Genomic DNA, 8,444 nt, shown 5'->3' with positions numbered 1-8,444 from the left:
GGATAAGTGTCCATATCTATTGAACCAAGCAAGATAGAATCGATTTTATTTTTGCACATGGTAGGCTTTTATGTGTATATTAATCCACAAGCTGATCCAAGGTCCTATCGCTAACGGTTCAATTTCTACGTCATACTGTGTGGGGTTAACCGACTAAAAGGGATAAGTGTCCATATCTATTGAACCAAGCAAGATAGAATCAATTTTGTTTTTGCAGATGATAGTTTTTATGTGTATATTAATCCACAAGCTGACCCAAGGTTCTATCGCTAACGGTTCAATTTCTACGTCATACTGGGTGTGGTTAACCGACTAATAGGAATAAGTGTTCATATCTATTGAACCAAGCAAAATAGAATCAATTCTATTTTTGCAGATTATAGGTTTTTATGTGTATATTAATCCACAAGCTGATCCAAGGTTCTATCTTTAATGGTTCAATTTCTACGTTATAGTGGTTGGGGTTAACCGACTAAAAGGGATAAGGTGTCCATATCTATTGAACCAAGCAAGATAGAATCGATTTTGTTTTTGCAGATGATAGGTTTTTATGTGTATATTAATCGACAAGCTGATCCAAGGTTCTATCGTTAACGGTTCAATTTCTACGTCAAAGTGGGTAGGGTTAACCGACTAAAAGGGATAAGTGTCCATATCTATTGAACCAGGCAAGACAGAATCGATTTTGTTTTTGCAGATGATAGGCTTTTATGTGCGTAATATTCCACAAGCCAATACAAGGTCCTATCTCTAACGGTTCAATTTCTACGTTATACTGGGTGGGGTTAACCGACTAAAAGGAATAAGTGTCCATATCTATTGACCCAAGCAAGATAGAATCGATTTTGTTTTTGCAGATGATAGGGTTTTATGTGTATATTAATCGACAAGCTGATCCAAGGTTCTATCGTTAACGGTTCAATTTCTACGTCAAAGTGAGTGGGGTTAACCGACTAAAAGGGATAAGTGTCCATATCTATTGAACCAAGCAAGACAGAATCGATTTTATTTTTGCAAATAGTAGGTTTTTATGTGTATATTAATACACAAGCTGATCCAAGGTTCTATCGCTAACGGTTCAATTTCTACGTCATACTGGGTGGGGTTAACCGACTAAAAGGGATAAGTGTCCATATCTATTGAACCAAGCAAGGTAGAATCGAATTTATTTGTGCAGATGGTAGGTTTTTATGTGTATATTAATACACAAGCTGATACAAGGTTCTATCGTTAACAGTTCAATTTCTACGTCATACTGTGTGGGGTTAACCGACTAAAAGGGATAAGTTTCCATATCTATTGAACCAAGCAAGATAGAATCGATTTTGTTTTTGCTGATGATAGGTTTTCATGTGTATATTAATCCACAAGCTGATCCAAGGTTCTATCGCTAACGGTTCAATTTCTACGTCATACTGGGTGGGGTTAACCGACTAAAAGGGATAAGTGTCCATATCTATTGAACCATGCAAGATAGAATCGATTTTGTTTTTGCAGATGATAGGTTTTTATGTGTACATTAATACACAAGCTGATCCAAGGTTCTATCGTTAACGGTTCAATTTCTACGTCAAAGTAGGTAGGGTTAACCGACTAAAAGGGATATCTATTGAACCAAGCAAGAGAGAATCGATGTTGTTTTTGCAGATGATAGGTTTTTATGTTTATATTATTCCACAAGCCAATACAAGGTTCTATCGCTAACGGTTCAATTTCTACGTTATACTGGTTGGGGTTAACCGACTAAAAGGGATAAGTGTCCATATCTATTGAACCTAGCAAGGTAGAATCGATTTTGTTTTTGCAGATGATAGGTTTTTATGTGTATATTAATCGACAAGCTGATCCAAGGTTCTATCGTTAACGGTTCAATTTCTACGTCAAAGTGGGTAGGGTTAACCGACTAAAAGGGATAAGTGTCCATATCTATTGAACCAAGCATGATAGAATCGATTTTGTTCTTGCAGATGATAGGATTTTATGTGTACATTAATCGACAAGCTGATCCAAGGTTCTATCGTTAACGGTTCAGTTTCTACGTCAAAGTGGGTGGGGTTAACCGACTAAAAGGGATAAGTGTCCATATCTATTGAACCAAGAAAGGTAGAATCGAATTTATTTTTGCAGATGGTAGGTTTTTATGTTTGTATTAATCCACAAGCTGATCCAAGGTTCTATCGCTAACGGTTCAATTTCTACGTTATACTGGGTGGGGTAACCGACTAAAAGGGATAAGTGTCCATATCTATTGAACCAAGCAAGGTAGAATCGAATTTATTTTTGCAGATGGTAGGTTTTTATGTGCATATTAATCCACAAGCTGATCCAAGGTTCTATCGCTAACGGTTCAATTTCTTCGTCAAACTGGGTGAGGTTAACCGACTAAAAGGGATAAGTGTCCATATCTATTGAACCAAGCAAGACAGAATCGATTTTATTTTTGCAGATGGTAGGTTTTTATGTGTATATTAATACACAAGCTGATACAAGGTTCTATCGCTAACGGTTCAATTTCTACGTCAAACTGGGTGGGGTTAACCGACTAAAAGGGATAAGTGTCCATATCTATTGAACCAAGCAAGACAGAATCGATTTTATTTTTGCAAATGGTAGGTTTTTATGTCTATATTAATACACAAGCTGATACAAGGTTCTATCGCTAACGGTTCAATTTCTACGTCAAACTGGGTGGGGTTAACCGACTAAAAGGGATAAATGTCCATATCTATTGAACCAAGCAAGGTAGAATCGAATTTATTTTTGCAGATGGTAGGTTTTTATGTTTGTATTAATCCACAAGCTGATCCAAGGTTCTATCGCTAACGGTTCAATTTCTACGTTATACTGGGTGGGGTTAACCGACTAAAAGGGATAAGTGTCCATATCTATTGAACCAAGCAAGGTAGAATCGAATTTATTTTTGCAGATGGTAGGTTTTTATGTGCATATTAATCCACAAGCTAATCCACGGTTCTATCGCTAACGGTTCAATTTCTACGTCAAACTGGGTGGGGTTAACCGACTAAAAGGGATAAGTGTCCATATCTATTGAACCAAGCAAGGTAGAATCGAATTTATTTTTGCAGATAGTAGGTTTTTATGTGTATATTAATACACAAGCTGATCAAAGGTTCTATCGCTAACGGTTCAATGTCTACGTCATACTGGGTGGGGTGTACCGACTAATAGGGATAAGTGTCCATATCTATTGAACCAAGCAAGGCAGAATCGAATTTATTTTTGCAGATGGTAGGTTTTTATGTGTATATTAATCCCCAAGCTGATCCAAGGTTCTATCGCTAACGGTTCAATTTCTACGTCATACTGGGTGGGGTTAACCGACTAATAGGGATAAGTGTCCATATCTATTGAACCAAGCAAGGTAGAATCGAATTTATTTTTGCAGATGGTAGGTTTTTATGTACATATTAATCCACAAGCTGATCCAAGGTTCTATCGCTAACGGTTCAATTTCTACGTCAAACTGGGTGGGGTTAACCGACTAAAAGGGATAATTGTCCATATCTATTTAACCAAGCAAAATAGAATCAATTTTATTTTTGCAGATTATAAGTTTTTATGTGTATATTAATCCACAATCTGATCCAAGGTTCTATCGTTAATGGTTCAATTTCTACGTTATAGTGGTTGGGGTTAACCGACTAAAAGGGATAAGTGTCCATATCTATTGAACCAAGCAGGATAGAATAGATTTTGTTTTTGCAGATGATAGGTTTTTATGTGTATATTAATCGACAAGCTGATCCATGGTTCTATCGTTAACGGTTCAATTTCTACGTCAAAGTAGGTAGGGTTAACCGACTAAAAGGGATATCTATTGAACCAAGCAAGAGAGAATCGATGTTGTTTTTGCAGATGATAGGTTTTTATGTTTATATTATTCCACAAGCCAATACAAGGTTCTATCGCTAACGGTTCAATTTCTACGTTATACTGGTTGGGGTTAACCGACTAAAAGGGATAAGTGTCCATATCTATTGAACCTAGCAAGGTAGAATCGATTTTGTTTTTGCAGATTATAAGTTTTTATGTGTATATTAATCCACAATCTGATCCAAGGTTCTATCGTTAATGGTTCAATTTCTACGTTATACTGGTTGGGGTTAACCGACTAAAAGGGATAATTGTCCATATCTATTTAACCAAGCAAAATAGAATCAATTTTATTTTTGCAGATTATAAGTTTTTATGTGTATATTAATCCACAATCTGATCCAAGGTTCTATCGTTAATGGTTCAATTTCTACGTTATAGTGGTTGGGGTTAACCGACTAAAAGGGATAAGTGTCCATATCTATTGAACCAAGCAGGATAGAATAGATTTTGTTTTTGCAGATGATAGGTTTTTATGTGTATATTAATCGACAAGCTGATCCAAGGTTCTATCGTTAACGGTTCAATTTCTACGTCAAAGTGGGTAGGGTTAACCGACTAAAAGGGATAAGTGTCCATATCTATTGAACCAAGCATGATAGAATCGATTTTGTTCTTGCAGATGATAGGATTTTATGTGTACATTAATCGACAAGCTGATCCAAGGTTCTATCGTTAACGGTTCAGTTTCTACGTCAAAGTGGGTGGGGTTAACCGACTAAAAGGGATAAGTATCCATATCTATTGAACCAAGCAAGATAGAATCGAATTTATTTTTGCAGATGATAGGTTTTTATGTGTATATTAATCCACAAGCTAATCTAAGGTTCTATCGCTAACGGTTCCATTTCTACATTATACTGGGTGGGGTTAACCGACTAAAAGGGATAAGTGTCCATATCTATTGAACCAAGCAAGATAGAATCGATTTTATTTTTGCACATGGTAGGCTTTTATGTGTATATTAATCCACAAGCTGATCCAAGGTCCTATCGCTAACGGTTCAATTTCTACGTCATACTGTGTGGGGTTAACCGACTAAAAGGGATAAGTGTCCATATCTATTGAACCAAGCAAGATAGAATCAATTTTGTTTTTGCAGATGATAGTTTTTATGTGTATATTAATCCACAAGCTGACCCAAGGTTCTATCGCTAACGGTTCAATTTCTACGTCATACTGGGTGTGGTTAACCGACTAATAGGAATAAGTGTTCATATCTATTGAACCAAGCAAAATAGAATCAATTCTATTTTTGCAGATTATAGGTTTTTATGTGTATATTAATCCACAAGCTGATCCAAGGTTCTATCGTTAATGGTTCAATTTCTACGTTATAGTGGTTGGGGTTAACCGACTAAAAGGGATAAGGTGTCCATATCTATTGAACCAAGCAAGATAGAATCGATTTTGTTTTTGCAGATGATAGGTTTTTATGTGTATATTAATCGACAAGCTGATCCAAGGTTCTATCGTTAACGGTTCAATTTCTACGTCAAAGTGGGTAGGGTTAACCGACTAAAAGGGATAAGTGTCCATATCTATTGAACCAGGCAAGACAGAATCGATTTTGTTTTTGCAGATGATAGGCTTTTATGTGCGTAATATTCCACAAGCCAATACAAGGTCCTATCTCTAACGGTTCAATTTCTACGTTATACTGGGTGGGGTTAACCGACTAAAAGGAATAAGTGTCCATATCTATTGACCCAAGCAAGATAGAATCGATTTTGTTTTTGCAGATGATAGGGTTTTATGTGTATATTAATCGACAAGCTGATCCAAGGTTCTATCGTTAACGGTTCAATTTCTACGTCAAAGTGAGTGGGGTTAACCGACTAAAAGGGATAAGTGTCCATATCTATTGAACCAAGCAAGACAGAATCGATTTTATTTTTGCAAATAGTAGGTTTTTATGTGTATATTAATACACAAGCTGATACAAGGTTCTATCGTTAACGGTTCAATTTCTACGTCATACTGTGTGGGGTTAACCGACTAAAAGGGATAAGTGTCCATATCTATTGAACCAAGCAAGATAGAATCGATTTTGTTTTTGCAGATGATAGGTTTTTATGTGTATATTAATCGACAAGCTGATCCAAGGTTCTATCGTTAACGGTTCAATTTCTACGTCAAAGTGGGTAGGGTTAACCGACTAAAAGGGATAAGTGTCCATATCTATTGAACCAAGCAAGATAGAATCGATTTTGTTTTTGCAGATGATAGGATTTTATGTGTACATTAATCGACAAGCTGATCCAAGGTTCTATCGTTAACGGTTCAGTTTCTACGTCAAAGTGGGTAGGGTTAACCGACTAAAAGGGATAAGTGTCCATATCTATTGAACCAAGCAAGATAGAATCGATTTTGTTTTTGCAGATGATAGGATTTTATGTGTACATTAATCGACAAGCTGACCCAAGGTTCTATCGTTAACGGTTCAGTTTCTACGTCAAAGTGGGTGGGGTTAACCGACTAAAAGGGATAAGTATCCATATCTATTGAACCAAGCAAGATAGAATCGAATTTATATTTGCAGATGATAGGTTTTTATGTGTATATTAATCCACAAGCTAATCTAAGGTTCTATCGCTAACGGTTCCATTTCTACATTTTACTGGGTGGGGTTAACCGACTAAAAGGGATAAGTGTCCATATCTATTGAACCAAGCAAGATAGAATCGATTTTATTTTTGCACATGGTAGGCTTTTATGTGTATATTAATTCACAAGCTGATCCAAGGTTCTATCGCTAGCGGTTCAATTTCTACGTCATACTGGGTGGGGTTAACCGACTAAAAGGGATAAGTGTTCATATCTATTGAACCAAGCAAGGTAGAATCGATTTTGTTTTTGCAGATGATAGGTTTTTATGTGTATATTAATCGACAAGCTGATCCAAGGTTCTATCGTTAACGGTTCAATTTCTACGTCAAAGTGGGTAGGGTTAACCGACTAAAAGGGATAAGTGTCCATATCTATTGAACCAAGCAAGATAGAATCGATTTTGTTTTTGCAGATGATAGGATTTTATGTGTACATTAATCGACAAACTGATCCAAGGTTCTATCGTTAACGGTTCAGTTTCTACGTCAAAGTGGGTGGGGTTAACCGACTAAAAGGGATAAGTATCCATATCTATTGAACCAAGCAAGATAGAATCGAATTTATTTTTGCAGATGATAGGTTTTTATGTGTGTATTAATCCACAAGCTGATCTAAGGTTCTATCGCTAACGGTTCCATTTCTACATTATACTGGGTGGGGTTAACCGACTAAAAGGGATAAGTGTCCATATCTATTGAACCAAGCAAGATAGAATCGATTTATCGCTAACGGTTCAATTTCTACGTCAAACTGGGTGGGGTTAACCGACTAAAAGGGATAAGTGTCCATATCTATTGAACCAAGCAAGACAGAATCGATTTTATTTTTGCAGATGGTAGGTTTTTATGTGTATATTAATACACAAGCTGATACAAGGTTCTATCGTTAACGGTTCAATTTCTACGTCAAACTGGGTGGGGTTAACCGACTAAAAGGGATAAGTGTCCATATCTATTGAACCAAGCAAGACAGAATCGATTTTATTTTTGCAAATGGTAGGTTTTTATGTGTATATTAATACACAAGCTGATACAAGGTTCTATCGCTAACGGTTCAATTTCTACGTCAAACTGGGTGGGGTTAACCGACTAAAAGGGATAAGTGTCCATATCTATTGAACCAAGCAAGGTAGAATCGAATTTATTTTTGCAGATGGTAGGTTTTTATGCTATATTAATCCACAATCTGATCCAAGGTTCTATCGCTAACGGTTCAATTTCTACGTTATACTGGGTGGGGTTAACCGACTAAAAGGGATAAGTGTCCATATCTATTGAACCAAGCAAGGTAGAATCGAATTTATTTTTGCAGATGGTAGGTTTTTATGTGCATATTAATCCACAAGCTGATCCAAGGTTCTATCGCTAACGGTTCAATTTCTACGTCAAACTGGGTGGGGTTAACCGACTAAAAGGGATAAGTGTCCATATCTATTGAACCAAGCAAGACAGAATCGATTTTATTTTTGCAAATGGTAGGTTTTTATGTTTGTATTAATCCACAAGCTGATCCAAGGTTCTATCGCTAACGGTTCAATTTCTACGTCATACTGGGTGGGGTTAACCGACTAAAAGGGATAAGTGTCCATATCTATTGAACCAAGCAAGGTAGAATCGAATTTATTTGTGCAGATGGTAGGTTTTTATGTGTATATTAATACACAAGCTGATACAAGGTTCTATCGTTAACAGTTCAATTTCTACGTCATACTGTGTGGGGTTAACCGACTAAAAGGGATAAGTTTCCATATCTATTGAACCAAGCAAGATAGAATCGATTTTGTTTTTGCTGATGATAGGTTTTCATGTGTATATTAATCCACAAGCTGATCCAAGGTTCTATCGCTAGCGGTTCAATTTCTACGTCATACTGGGTGGGGTTAACCGACTAAAAGGGATAAGTGTCCATATCTATTGAACCATGCAAGATAGAATCGATTT

This window comes from Eurosta solidaginis, unplaced genomic scaffold (genome assembly GCF_040869045.1).
Source record: "Eurosta solidaginis isolate ZX-2024a unplaced genomic scaffold, ASM4086904v1 ctg00001029.1, whole genome shotgun sequence".
NCBI classification, from domain to species: Eukaryota; Metazoa; Arthropoda; class Insecta; order Diptera; family Tephritidae; genus Eurosta; species Eurosta solidaginis.
This window is presented reverse-complemented; position numbering follows the sequence as displayed.